The following is a 14,199-nucleotide window of genomic DNA, read 5'->3' as shown; positions in this document are numbered from 1 at the left end:
AAGAAAAAGGAATGTTTATGATGTATTCTTTCTTTCTTTAAATTGTCTGGTGTTGAGACCAAAACTATGCTCCCAAGTTGGTTGGCTCCTGTCTCTAGCAATACAGGGCACAGCTGTAGGTGGAAACTGCTCTTGAGGTTGGAAATGGTGATAACTCTTCACTCTCCAGAAAGAAATGGTCACCAGTGACACAAAGAAGTGGGAAGAATCAAGGTGATGTGGAGATTTCTAGGCTGCTGGTTAGATGATGGTGCTTCTTCCCCATCACAGAGGAAGACAGAGTATGAGGTAGCTCTAGCTGCTCAGTTCATGGGTCATGCAGGCTGATGCACAGCTGGTTTGGCTGGGACGGCTCTAAGGTTGTGGACATGCTGAAATATTTCCATGGCGAATAGCTTCCATCACAAGTCTCATGCCACTGAAACTCCCCAACCATCATCATCTTCCTGGGGGCCCTTGATCACTCATGACTTATTAACAGATGGTGGCAGTGCCTCCATCACTGTAACGGGAATCAGTTCTGGCTGGGTGGTGCCCATGCCAGGACAGGTTTTAAATACTGAATATCACTCCTGGTCCCAAGGGATGAAGGCATTGTAGGGAGGATGTCCCTCAATCATGGCTGAAGTGAGAGAAGGAAAAAAAGAAAAACCAGAAATGTGTGTCTTAGAAGGATGTTGAGGTGTTAGTCAGCTTGGTCTGCCCTGACCAGGTCCCACTGACCAGGCAGCTTAAACAATGGAATTTTACTTTCTCACAATTCTGGAGGCTAGAAGTCCAAGATCAAGGTGTTCGCAGGGATGGTTTCTTCTGAGGCCTCTCTCTTTGACTTACAGATGGTCACCTTCTCCCTGTGTTCTCCCATGGTCTTCCCTCTGTGTGTGTCTGTGTCCTAATTTCCTCTTCTTATCAGGACATGTCTTCATGGATTAGGACCCACCTCAGTGACATCATTTAATCTTAATTACCCCAGTAAAATTCCCTACTTCCAAATAAAGACACATTCTCAGGTACTGGGCCATCAGGACTTCAACATACAGATTTGGGGAGGGGCACAACTTAGCCCATAATGTGAGGCAAAAGGTGAGAAAGTAAATTCAAACCACATTGGCAAAAACAGGTTCAAAAGTAAAATGCGGCACCAGCAAAGTGGAGAAGGTGGGTAGTAGGCATGAGGGAGGTAGCCAGGAGGAGCTTAGGGGCTAGAGGGCCACATGGAGGGAGCTTGACAGACCCGTGATGCCTTCCTTGACTGTAGGGGGTCAAGGACAATTTGAATACAGAACAAGCGAAACGCTGGGTTAGTGGCTCTGGACTCCACCAAGAGGAAGGTGCCTTGAGGACTTGCAGTTGGAGATTTCCAGGAAGCTGTTGGAGGTGAGGGTTTGAGCCATGAGGGGAGGTCTTCCCCTAGAGCGCAGGTTTAGAAGTCAGCCACATTCAGATGTTGCTGGATCCTGCCCCCACCCCCAGGGTGTGAGGGTCCATCTCGGGGAAGTGGACCACTTCCGGCTGGCTCCAGGCGCCCTCATCAGCTGCCATAAACATTATGCTTAGTGGGGACCCATTGTCTGTTAATCAATGTCATCCTGAAGTAACAAGCTAGGGCTTCCTGTGAGTCAGCCACCTCCCTCCCCTCAGAGATGCTGCCGGAAGGGTCTAAATTCAGAATCATTAATTAATCCCTTCCCAGTGTCGGGGGCACCAGAAGCTCAAGCCCTCCCATTTCCCCTCGTTGCTGCTGGCTGAGTAATGTCAGGCAGACTTCCCTTCTAATTTAGCAGTGTCTTACTCAGCAAGCATCTAGATCACCCTCGCTTGACCTTATTTTTTTGAGCAGAAGAGAGAGAACAAGAGAGCAGGGCATTGATGCTTCAGTCCTGTGGAAAAATGGCAAAGGTTACAATATGTTGTATTTAGATCCACAGTTTGCCCAAGGAAGCTAAATGGGAAATTACCTTGCCTGGTTGGGCAGCCCTGTTTCCGTCTGGCCGTGTAGTCTCCTAAACGTTCAGGGTGTCCATACCTTCAGGCACTGATAATTAATTAAAAAAATTGGGAGATCTTAGGCATAAACTGCTTGAAATTTAATGAGATAAGTCAAAAGGGGAAGAGAGGGGGCGGCTTCTTGCAGAAACTGGTCGTTACATTTTCCACATTGCCTTTCTATTCCACTCCTTTGAAAGAGTTAGGTTTCCAGATTATAGAAGTCCACGGCAATAAGTGTTATTTAACATAAAGAGACATAGTAATTCTCAGCTGCACCCAGAGAGCTTCGCAGGAGGCCAGCCACCTCTCAGCCTGCCCTGCAGCGGCTGGGAGAGCGGGTCTGGCCCCCGGGGTCGCGGAGGAGACACGAGTTCCCAACAGCGCACCTGAATTTGTGTAGGGAAGTCTTAGCTGGGGTTTTTCAGTATTAGGTTTTCTGGGGACTCCATTCAGCCAGCCCTTCAACAAAGGAAATAAATCCTGTCTGTACACGAATAAACTGGAAAAGAAATGTCCTCTTAAATAAGGTCAGCTCTGAATGTGAGGAACCCTGAGATGCCTGTGCTGGCTGCCTGGGCTGCTGCCACGGGCACCACAGGCTGGGTGCTTGCAAGGGAACCGTGTAGCCTCACAGGCCCGGGGCTGGATGTCCTCGCAGGCCGAGGGCCGGACGTCTGAGCTCACCCTGCCGGGCGGGGTGGTTTCTTCCAAGACCTCTGCCCCTGGCCTGTGGGCGGCCGTCTTCTCCCTGCGCCTTCCCTGATCTTCCCTCTGCCCATGTCTGCATCCTAGTCTCTTCTTATAAGGACACCAGTGCTTCTGCAATAGGGCCCACCTTCATGACCTCATTGGACCCCAATTACCTCTTTAAAGACCCTGCCTCCAAATACAGTCACATTCTGAGGTCTTTGCCGTTAAGCCTTTAATATATGAATTTTGGGGACACAATTCAGCCCCTAAGAAATATGAATCTTATTTCCCAAAATAAAATTACAAAGGCTTTTCCATTTATTCCTTTTCACATCTCTGAATTTCCTGTGTCAGCTTAGAGAGTAATTCAAACTGTCAGCTCTCTCTCTCCTTCCCAACCTCTCTCTTTCTCTACCTTACACACATACACACAGACAGTCTTTCTTATTTCCAAACCATTTTCTTATGAAGAAGCAAAAACACATTCTTCTTTCATATACACCTTCCTACCTATGTCTCACAGGGTGCTGGGATCTCTGTTAGCTCAGGCCTGCATAAAGCAGGATCTTTTTTTTTTTTTTTTTTTTAACATTTTTGATTGATTTATAATCATTTTACAATGTTGTGTCAAATTCCAGTGTTCAGCACAATTTTTCAGTCATACATGGACATATACACATTCATTGTCACATTTTTTTCTCTGTGAGCTACCATAACATTTTGTGTATATTTCCCTGTGCTATACAGTATAATCTTGTTTATCTATTCTACAATTTTGAAATCCCAGTCTATTCCTTCCCACCCTTCACCCCCCCGGCAACCACAAGTCTGTATTCTCTGTCTATGAGTCTATTTCTGTCCTGTATTTACGCATTGTTTTTGTTTGTTTGTTTGTTTGTTTTTGTTTTTGTTTTTGTTTTTTAGATTCCACATGTGAGTGATCTCATATGGTATTTTTCTTTCTCTTTCTGGCTTACTTCACTTAGAATGACATTCTCCAGGAGCATCCATGTTGCTGCAAATGGCGTTATGTTGTCAGATTTTTGGCTGAGTAGTATTCCATTGTATAAATATACCACCTCTTCTTTATCCAGTCACCTGTTGATGGACATTTAGGCTGTTTCCATGTTTTGGCTATTGTAAATAGTGCTGCTATGAACATTGGGGTGCAGGTGTCATCCTGAAGTAGATTTCCTTCTGGATACAAGCCCAGGAGTGGGATTCCTGGGTCATACGGTAAGTCTATTCCTAGTCTTTTGAGGAATCTCCACACTGTTTTCCATAGTGGCTGCACCAAACTGCATTCCCACCAGCAGTGTAGGAGGGTTCCCCTTTCTCCACAGCCTCTCCAGCATTTGTCATTTGTAGATTTTTGAATGACGGCCATTCTGACTGGTGTGAGGTGATACCTCATTGTAGTTTTGATTTGCGTTTCTCTGATAATTAGTGATATTGAGCATTTTTTCATGTGCCTTTTGATCATTTGTTTGTCTTTCTTGGAGAATTGCTTGTTTAGGTCTTCTGCCCATTTTTGGATTGGGTTGTTTATTTTTTTCTTATTGAGTCGTATAAGCTGAATAAAGCAGGATCTTGGTAAGTTCCGTGAAAGATCTCTTTTGCTACCTGCAATAGGACATTTCACAGAGGAGAGACGGGAGGGGAGGCCGTGGCCAGGTCACAGGTGCTGGAAGAGCCACCGGACTATTCAATGCACGATGCTCTGCTCCTCCTTCCTCTGGGGCTGTTTAGGTTTTCTTGGTGTCATTTCAGGCCTTTTCTTGCAGACACTTACAGTCAGGACATCACTCTGCTGTTGATGTGAAAGTGGAGGTAATGGTCAGGGGCCTAGTGGTCCACCTGACAAACAATGACATGTGTTTCAGCCTGCTCCATCCATAGGTGGCAGATGAAATGTGCACATCTATGTAAGTTTCCCCCTGGAGAACCCTTGAAGTGAGAAGAAAAGAGAACCTAGGAAAGATGCCTGGGATATGTCCACATTTCAGACCGAGACAGGAGCCCGCCAAGCAGACAGGGAAGCCGGAGTCAGAGAGGCGAGAGGAAAACTGGAATGAGAGGGGCCGTGGAGTCCAGGGGAGACCAGGAGTGTCAAGGAGGGAGTGGTCAGCAGTGACCAGGCTGCTGAGAAGTTTGATTCCCGAGGGGCTGGGACCAGGCAAGGGTTTCTGAATGCTTCGTCTGACTTGCTCTGGACTCTGCCAGGCGCTTTCCTGGGGGCCCCTCCTGCGGAGGGGGTTCCCCTCTCTGCTCTCACCTGGTAGTTGGCCTAGGGGAATGATGGCGTTAGGAGGCATCTGGTCATTGTGAGGACTGTTTCAACTCTTTCAGGCCTCATGTTTTATTTTGGTGACTCTAGGGTAACCGTTGAGCACAGTTACGGACACCGCCCAGCACGTGTGGCCTGAGAGCCCTTACCACGTGACTGGACAACAACATGATGGCTGCTTTGCACCTTGGCCATGTCTGTTGTCCTGGCACTTGGAGGAGCCAGCAGGACCTGCCCAGCGTGCTCTGAGTTAACTCAGGGATGGGAGTGAGCTCCCGGTGGGGCAGCCTGTAATCAGAGTGGTGGCGGGGCTGTGGGTGGATGGGGCAGCAGCAGCCGACACATAAATGTTTTCTGCTTCCTCCTTTCGTCCTCTGGGACAGGGGTCCCCCAGAATGGGGAAACTGGTTGCCTACAGTGGCAGCCAATGCAACTCTATCCACACATCTTTATGTGGACTCCCCACTTCTCTGCTTTGCTTGCTCTCCTCTGGCTTCTTGAATCACCCTCCCCAGTACAGTTCTTGCACTCAGCTCTGGGGGGAACTGAGGCTGAGAGAGTCAGCCCAGGAAGGGCTGGATCACTCAAGTCAGGCAGCCATAAAGATGAGGTGGTGATAAGAGGAGTGGTGATCGTCCTTGGTACACAGCGGTGTCCCCATGTTACTATGGTTATCACCTGTGTTGAGCGAGATGCGCTGCAGGTGGAAGGTGATGCACTGACTTAGGTCAGGAGTCTATAGTCACACTATGGCCTGTGAGCTAAGAATGGGTTGTGCACTTTTAAAGGATTATGCAAAATAAAGTATATGCAACAGAGCGTGTATGTGGCCCATGAAGCCTAAAATATGTACCCTCTTGCCTTTACAGACAGAGCTTGCTGACCTCTGGCTTAGGTGACTGAGAGCCACTTGGGCAATGAGGCAGTGAGAACTGGCCACGACAGCTGGCCCGTGACGCTGTCAGTGGACGTGAACAACACTCACAGAATAGAAACCATAGTTAGACAAGGCTGCTCAGGGGCTGCAGTGGAACAAGACAGAGAAGGCCACTCCAGAGTCATACCGAAACGAGATGGAGACAGGGACACTGGCAGTTCTCCCCAGATAACTAAACATCCCACTCTCCCAACCAGTGTCAAAGACCATCAATGCCTACTGATTGCTACTCTATCCCACCTTCCATCCTCCCTGCTCCTGGTTGAAAATTACCAAAGTGGCCAGTCACTGATTCGTGTCCCCATCCTGATGGCGTTCAGTCTGGAACTGCCTTTGCTTCCTTAAACTCGTGGTGGAATCCCCCAGCGCAGGGACAAATACTGTAAGAAGCCCCTCTCAGTTCCCCGTGACTAAGATAGCCCACAGGCGTGTGGAAATAAAGACCCCCTGAATGAGAAGAGAGGGCTGTGTACTCAGAACTCACTGTGGGAAGAGAGTCAGCCACCATCACTTGTGTTTGGCAGACTCAGTGGGAAGCAGGGGATGGGAGGCTCTATAGAGAATAAAAAGAGAAACTTTGGGAATGCCCTGGTGGGAGCCTGGGGAAGCTGGAGGTGGGTAACTAGATGTGGGCATCCCAGGCGATGGGTTAGGAGCATACTTGGCTTTCTCTGGTTGGTCCTGACTTGGAAGTGGGGGCGAAGAGCAAGGAAGCTGCCAGCTACTAATCAAGTCCCAGTTGTTCTGCTATGGGAGCTGTGGTCTGGCTTCCTGGGCTGGTTGCCACAGAGGTGGGTCGGTTCTACTGCAGCCTGTGGTCTGGCTGTTGTCCGTGTGTGCATTCAGCTCCGTTCTCTGCTGTGCGTCTCCCTTAGTTTTGACCTGTGAGACCCAGAGTGGAGAACCCCGTTGAGACCACCCAGACTTCTGACCCACAGAGTGAGAAGGTAGTCAGTGGGTGTTGTCTTAAGCTGCTAAGTTTAAGCTAGTTTGTTTGACTACAGGTGATCTCTGGTGGTTGTTGGTGACTGGACTTTGACAACTGTAGGAGGACAGTGACAACTGTAAGAACCATAGAGGCAGCTCAGTTTAACGTCACTGAAGCCTTAGTAGAAGAGAAGGATACCCTCAGATCAGCCGGCTGTCAGCTCTGGACTCGCTGTGGAAGCCGAGCCTCTAGGGAGGGCTTACGGAACCCGTGATCCCCGCAGCCCAGGGCAGACTGGAGATCCCTGAAGATAAGGATGATGCCTGCCCTCCTGCGGCCCTGCCCTGCCACCCCGATCATCCCCAGACCCGCCCTGTGAGCACAGGGATGGAGCCGATTCCGCGTTCTCCTTCCACTGAGCGTTCCATTCCTTTTAAGTTTGCATCAGCTACTGCTGGAAAACAGCTGAATTCTGCCTTTTCTTTCAGTAACCTAGAGTGTGTTCTTAGGGCAGGGACCAGCAATTTTTTCCTGTAAAGGCCCAGATAAGAAATATTTTCATCTTTATAAGACGTTCAGGCTTGGTTGCCACATCTCAGTTCTGCCACCGCAGCAGCCACAGGCAAGGCTCCGTGAACGGGCGTGGCTGTGTGCCAATAAAACTGTATTTACAGAAACAGGCAGTGGCCAGATTTGGCCCAGAGGCTATGGTGTGCCAGCCTGTCTTAGATAATTACTCAGTCTCTCTGAATTTCATTTCCACGTCTATAGAATGAAAGTATTGATTCGAGGCAATGCATTTTAGTCTTAAGCAAGTGTTACAATCATCTGGAAAGCTAGTGAAAGCACAGATTCCTATACCCTGCAGGTAGCGATTCTCAGTCAGTGAGTCGGGGGAGGGGGCCTGGGGGGTTGCATTTCTGATGCGCTTCCACACGAAGCTGATGCTGCCAGTCCAGAAACCGCGCTTCCGACAGCATAGGTCTGAGGCAATTCTCCTCATCCCTGGCTGTGCTGATGCTTTTGCTCCACCTGAGAGCAATTAAATTAGAAGTAGACCCCAGCTTCTGGGCGTTTGAGCAGTTCCCTGGGAGATCCCAATGTGTGCTCAGGGTTGAGACCCACTGGTGGAGGTGAGCACCAAAGCCCTGCACTCCACCTGTGGGTCCCACGGCTGTGGCATCAGCATTAGAAATGCAGAAACACAGACCCCACCTTGACCTACTGAATCAGAACCCGCACTTACAAGATCCCCGGGAGATACATGGATACGTTAAAATTTGAGAAATGTGGTCTAAAGGAAGGAAGGAGTTCAACATTTATAGGTTGCTCTTTTTCTACTATGAACAAAGCACTGGGCAGGTTACTTAACTCACTTTATCTTAAACTCACCTGTGTTGGTTTTCTCCTGCTGCCCTAGCAAATCAACATGAACTCAGTAACTCAAACAACGCCCCTTCATTATCTCACAGTCTCTGGGCAGGCGCAGCTGTGTTCTCTGCTTAGGGTCTCCCAGGCCCACGTCAAGGTGTGGGGGGGCTGGGCTCTCTCCTGGAGGTTCTGGGGAAGAAGCCTCCTCCAAGCTCGTGCTGGCAGAATCTGTTCCTTGTGGTTGTAGGACTGAGGTCCTTGTTCCCCTGTGGTTGTTGGCCACAGGTTGCTCTCAGATTTTAGAGACCACTCTGAGTTCCTTGCTCTTCCAGGATAGCAACCATGTATCAAATTGTTCTCATTTCTCATTTCTGTTTCCCCTTCTGCTACCAGCTAGAGAAAACTTCCTGCTTTTAAAGAGCCTACATGATTTGTGTAAACCCACCTGTGTGAGCTCCATTTTTATGAACTCAAAGTGAACTGATTAGTAACCTTAACAACATCTCCAAAACCCCTATTTGCCATGGGTGTAATATCCCATCATAGTCACAGTCCTGGGAATTAGGGCTGAAGATCTGGGGGCCACTTAATACTTCTGCCTACCACGTGGCCTGGACCACACAGTTTATGAGTAACGCTCAGAGTGAGATTTTGAATCCAGGTTTGTCTGAGCCCAAAGCTCATAGTGACCCTATGTTATTAACTTGTCTCTCACTGGTAAAAAATAAATGTGTTACAAAGAACTTTCACATTTATTATATTGTTTGGCCTCATTAGAATCTCCTTATGAGGTACAACTCTTCTTTCTTATGGATGAGACTGGGGATTGAGAATGTTTAATTATTTGTTCAAGACATTATAGATCAGAAAATGGCAAATTAAGAACTGAAGAACAGCTCTCCTGAGTTCAAATCCCATACTTTTCCCTTTACATCATCACAATTCCCTAATTTCTTATTTGAATCATTCTTGTTATCTATTTGAGAAACAAATTTTCTGGGATAGAATAAAGAAACTAGCAGAATAATTACAAATTGGATGCAAATGTTTGAATGCTCCAGTGGGCCTGTGCAGAAAATGAGCCCACCTGTTACGCTGATTGAGAGATGAATTCTGCCCAAATGCAGAAAAATTCTCTATTCAGGTCTTAACAATTAGTGTTCATAAAGCAGATAGTCAATGAATTTTAAAACATAATGTAGAAAACAACAAATTCATGAAGTGGAAACTTTTTACTGAAATTGCAAATCAATCAAGTAATTATTTTTGAGAGATGACAGAATTTTGGCAAACAGGTGGATCTGTCTCAACTTTGTGGTTAGGGAGTTGCCCCTCCACAGAAAAGAGCTTAAGAGGAGGTCATAAAAACATCCTACTGCCAGTGATGGTCCTTCTATTCATTTCCTTTTTTAAATGCAAAAGCCTCCCAAACCCAAAACCCAATGTGTTCTGAAAAAATGTACTTACAATTAAAAAGTTAAGATTCTTTTCAAAGTCAGAGTGCTGACTACTGGTTAGGGTTTTCCTGGCAGGGCCAGCTAGGATGCTGGCATATAGAATCTCTCTCACCTGATCGCCAAATAATTTAATCATTTTTCCTCTCCTCTTGGGGCAAAAGTTGTATCTAGTGAGAAACTATCGTTACACTGACAGTTCAGAACTTATTTTATGATTCAAGAATAATGAATCATTTGTTCAAATAAAAAAGGCTAGGAATTCAATGGTATCCTGGCCTGTTTCCTTGTCATCATTTATAGATGCAAGGAAATCTAGGGTGCAGTCTGGGATTTAAACAAATTATAAAAGGAATCAGGCCATAGTCAGGTCAATTTTATTAAAAGCCTTTAGATCTTGGAAGATCAAGGAAAGCAAGAGAAAGATTAACCCCAAGGGCTCCTGTTTGGTGAACAAACAAATCAAAGAAAAATTGCATTGTTCCCTTGGCCACCGTCTGATGCTACTACATTCAGATGATTTGAAGAGATGTGGAGTGATCAACACGCACAGGTTATAAACATGGAACTCTTTCATTACCTCCGTTTAGCTGTGGGCTTTACCCCTTTGTTTTTCAGGACGTGGGTTATTTTAAGAGTAAATGCTTGTAACGACAGTCAACATCCAGTCTGTCATTTTCAATACAGTCTTTCCTAAGAGAACATTTCTAGCATGTTTGACAGGAGGCACTGCCTGCCCATCAGTTCCATGTTCCACTGTGGGCTCACAAGGAAAATGAGGGGCTGGAGGAGTCAGTCTGTTGTTCTGTGCTCTTCAGATGGATTTGAGAACATCTGGTCTTTTCCAACCATATATCTGAGGGAGAATCGGTTGTAAGAAGAATGAGGATGTGGATGGAGAAACAGAAGGTGGGCCAGAGTGGTTAGTCATCCATGTGACTGATGGTGATGCAGGTGTCATTATCAGAGGGAACAAGTACCCTTGCCTTGTAACTAAGACATGCAAAGGTGATTAAGGCAGGTCCCCTCCATCAAGAATAGAATAGCAGTGGAAGAATAATCTAGACTTAACATTCTAGGTCTGAACATTCAGGGAGGGTCATAGGCGCCTTCATCGCAATCATTTAAACAAAGGCATAAAATGGATCTTCTCTTTAGAATATTTCTGATGAAACTGCCCCTGAAGGTTACAAATGGAAGCTCAAGAACCTGTGAAAAACAATTTGGGGCATTCATTCATGAAATTAGATGCAAACACTGTCCTATAACAGTTTGGGTTTTCTTCATAGCAGGGAGGAGACTCCATAAACTGACACAGTGTTCGTTCCAAATCTAAACTTGATGCGCCATGTTTGGGAGCTTCGTGTCAGCTCGACTCTTATAAATCAGAAAAACAGAAGCAAACAAAGAACAGGCCGAGACCCCAGCAGCGGTGTGTGAGCCATGGCCGGTCGATAGGAGAGCCAGCTGGTTATCCCCTGTTCCGTCTTCACCTTTCCAACCAGAGGGTTTTAGGTTCCACTCTCTACTGAGTCAATTGCTTGAGGGGAAAAAATTGCCTTACATATCACTCATTTCTCTTTCCTATAGATTGCCCTCCTCTCCCTTCCGGGGACGTTGATTTTGCTCCCTGGGTTTGGAAGAAAGCTTTGCTCCCCAGGCATCTTTATCTGGTTTGCTGACCGAAGCGTTATTCACATCTTCCCCGCAGCCGTGCAGATGGGACACCTGCTGCTCGGGGCTCCAGCTCTGACCTCTGAAGGACAGTGGTCTGAAGTTCTGATGGAGCCACCAAGAACCTTTGAAGAAAGGGTTTTAAGAACTCCGATCTGCGAGGAGCTCCCACAAGTGCTTGCTTTATCTACCACTGCGTGTTAGGCAATGCCTTCTGTGAGATTCTACAATTTACAGACTGGGAATGGGCTCAGGGGGAAAATCCTGCCCATCGATGGCAGTGAGGGTGATCTCTGAAACCCACTGTGAACACAGAGCTGAGCATCTGTCATCAGAGCTGACAATAGCGGATTTTCCACATGTACTTTACAGGCCGTAGGACACATGCACATCGCCTGGGACTCCCCCAGGCTCAGTGAGAGGCAGGTAAGGCAGGTATCATTCTAATTTGTTTTCACAGAAGAGAAAAGAGAAGCCCTGGGAGGTGAAGTCGCTTGTGGGAAACCTGCCCTGTGCTCCAGAAAACCGCTTACTCAGAGAGCATCCTTCCCCCACGAGTTGGATAGGGTGCCCCTGGTTTCCCCACGACCAGGCCAGACACAGACCCTCCCGGTCCTGTTTTTTGCCTCATACATGATGAGCTGACCGTTTGACTGGTTGAGACGAAATATCTGCTGACTTGACAGGGTCAGACTTTGATCAGCTTTCTTTCCTTCCTGCAGACCCCTGAACTTCACCCGACTCTAAGCCTGAGCCAAATGGGGATGTGGGAAGTGCTTCTTAAGACTGAGCTCAGGGAAAGACATTTCCTGCTCAGCTCTAACCACCCCGTCCATGCATCCCACCTTACCCCGCCTACTTACCTAAGTCCCTCCTTACCTAAGTCAGGATTTGGCTTCTAACTGACGGGTCACAGGCTAAGGATCACAGATGTCCTCCCGTCCCCCAGCCTGGGTCACCCACGTGGTCTGTCACACCTGCCAGGGGTGGGTGGTTGAATCGTGTGGCCCCGACCCCAGGCTTTGCTTGTCCCAGGCTTGGTTCGCATGGCTCCCTCTCTGTGCTCCTGCCACAGTGTACCCAGTAGGAGTCTCTGGAATAAAGCTCTTTTGCAAGAACAGAAGAGCCATCTCAAACCTCTTGTGCTCTAGATTTATGTTGCTTTGTTTCCACTGGTGTCTGACCTTAACCCAAGAACAAGCTGTCCGTGCACCACAAAGAGGTGACGTAAAGGGAGGAAGGGAACAGGAATTCAGGATGGAAAAATGAGAAATCTTGCCTGTGGTTGATGTTTTGTGTGGGATAAACACCAGGGATATCAGACTTTCTTATTTGGAAGTGAGTTAAAAAAAAAATCCAAAGCAATTCTATTGTGTTTGACTTAAAGAGCAGTACTGAGAACCACACACGTGCCAACGTGCTGTGTAGAGCTGCTGGAGCTACAGAGATGGACAGGTCAGCCAGCCTTGCCCTCAAGGCTTTGTGGTCTCGTGGAGGATTCAGACACGTGATCAGGGCTGGAGAGGCAAGTTCAAGGCTGCCTAAAAAGCAGTCAGTGGGCTCTCTAATACTTGGGTAGTGGTCTCTGTAACTGTGTACTTGTTGGCCCACTTCATACACTTGTCTTTTCTGCAACACCAAGTATATAGTGAGAGGATTTCATGTAGAAGTCCTGAATTTCATTGTCATATTGCTTTGTAATGATAATAATCTATGAACTTGGCAGCCAGTGTTTCTGCAGCTTCTTGATTCGCACATGTGGCTACAGGTCACCCCACACTGCACACCCTCAAGCTGGCTCTGGAGAAACCTTCTCAATGAGCCAGGTGCAACATTACCTGCTTTTGTGGCCAGATTCCTTAAAACCCAATATATTCTGCAGGACGTGATCAGATGGCTCAAAGCCCTACACATGCCAAGAAATGAGGCATCTAATTAACAGTCAGCCCAGGGTGTGAGGCAATTGCAGAGGGGCATGAAGACCCTGCCTGGGCTGGGAGACCCCTGGATGAGACAAACAGGGCTGGAGGTGTGACATGTTGGCAGTGAGGTGGCTGGGGAAGTGAGAACACAGCCAGGACCTTCAGTCTGTGCTTGTTAGGGCTTTGCAAAATTCCCAATTATCTCTTGATCTGGCCCTCAGCAAGGCCCCTTTTCATTGCCCTGAAAAAGGAGTCAATGGATTGACTACAACACCCGATTCGAAATTCTCCATGGGTTTGGCTATGAAGTTCAGTTGGTAGAAGACAGAAATACGGCGTCCTCTGCAGCTGCTGATGGCCACGGCGGAGTGAGAGGCGTGACTGAGGCAAAGGCGGGTCCCTGGAGTGGGGCCGCTTGGAGCCCTGCACAGAGGTCAGGAAGGGATGATTTGGGGAACCAAGTCTGTGAGTCCCACGAAAGGCATCAGGAGAGTTCGGACTCCTTTCTGCTGTCTTTACTCTTGGCTCAGACAAGACAGGAGGCCTTTCTATCCTCCGTACCTGGGGGAGCCCACTGCGGAGTGTCCCCTGGCCCCAGGGGAGAGAGCCGAGTCCACTGTGACGGCTCTCCCTGGGCTTCGCGGGGCATGTCATCGACCCGCTGCCAGCCTGATGGTCCCTAGTTGACTGTTCTGTTGTTGTGCTTTCAGTGTTTCCTGGGTAGGGCTCTCCATGATGTTTCTAAGGGGAAGTGCAGACTCTGAAAGAAAAGGCGGTGCCTGGAGTCGAATCCCAAGACAACTGTCCTAAGGCTCCTCAGACCGACTAAGACAGAGGAGGCCGAGGCTGTACGCACCCGTGGGGCCTGACGGGTTTCTCAAGCCCTTTGGCGCACGTAGCCTTGTGTTTAATGTTAGGGTTGGCACGGTCACAACAAATGAACACAT

General features: G+C 47.8%; 1 long non-coding RNA gene across 1 annotated transcript in view; it reads left to right on the top strand.

Moving 5' to 3' along the window:
• The window catches only part of LOC116668647, a 154,364-nt gene extending 141,992 nt beyond the window's left edge, over nucleotides 1–12,372 (top strand). Inside the window, exon 4 of the long non-coding RNA XR_004325879.1 lies at nucleotides 11,368–12,372. This is a non-coding gene — a long non-coding RNA (uncharacterized LOC116668647). The remainder of the gene's footprint in view (nucleotides 1–11,367) is intronic.
• Nucleotides 12,373–14,199: the final 1,827 nt, after the last annotated feature.

Source organism: Camelus ferus, chromosome 14, assembly GCF_009834535.1.
Source record: "Camelus ferus isolate YT-003-E chromosome 14, BCGSAC_Cfer_1.0, whole genome shotgun sequence".
NCBI classification, from domain to species: Eukaryota; Metazoa; Chordata; class Mammalia; order Artiodactyla; family Camelidae; genus Camelus; species Camelus ferus.
The sequence above is the reverse complement of the archived record's forward strand: the minus strand, read 5'-3'. Positions and strand labels throughout refer to the sequence as shown.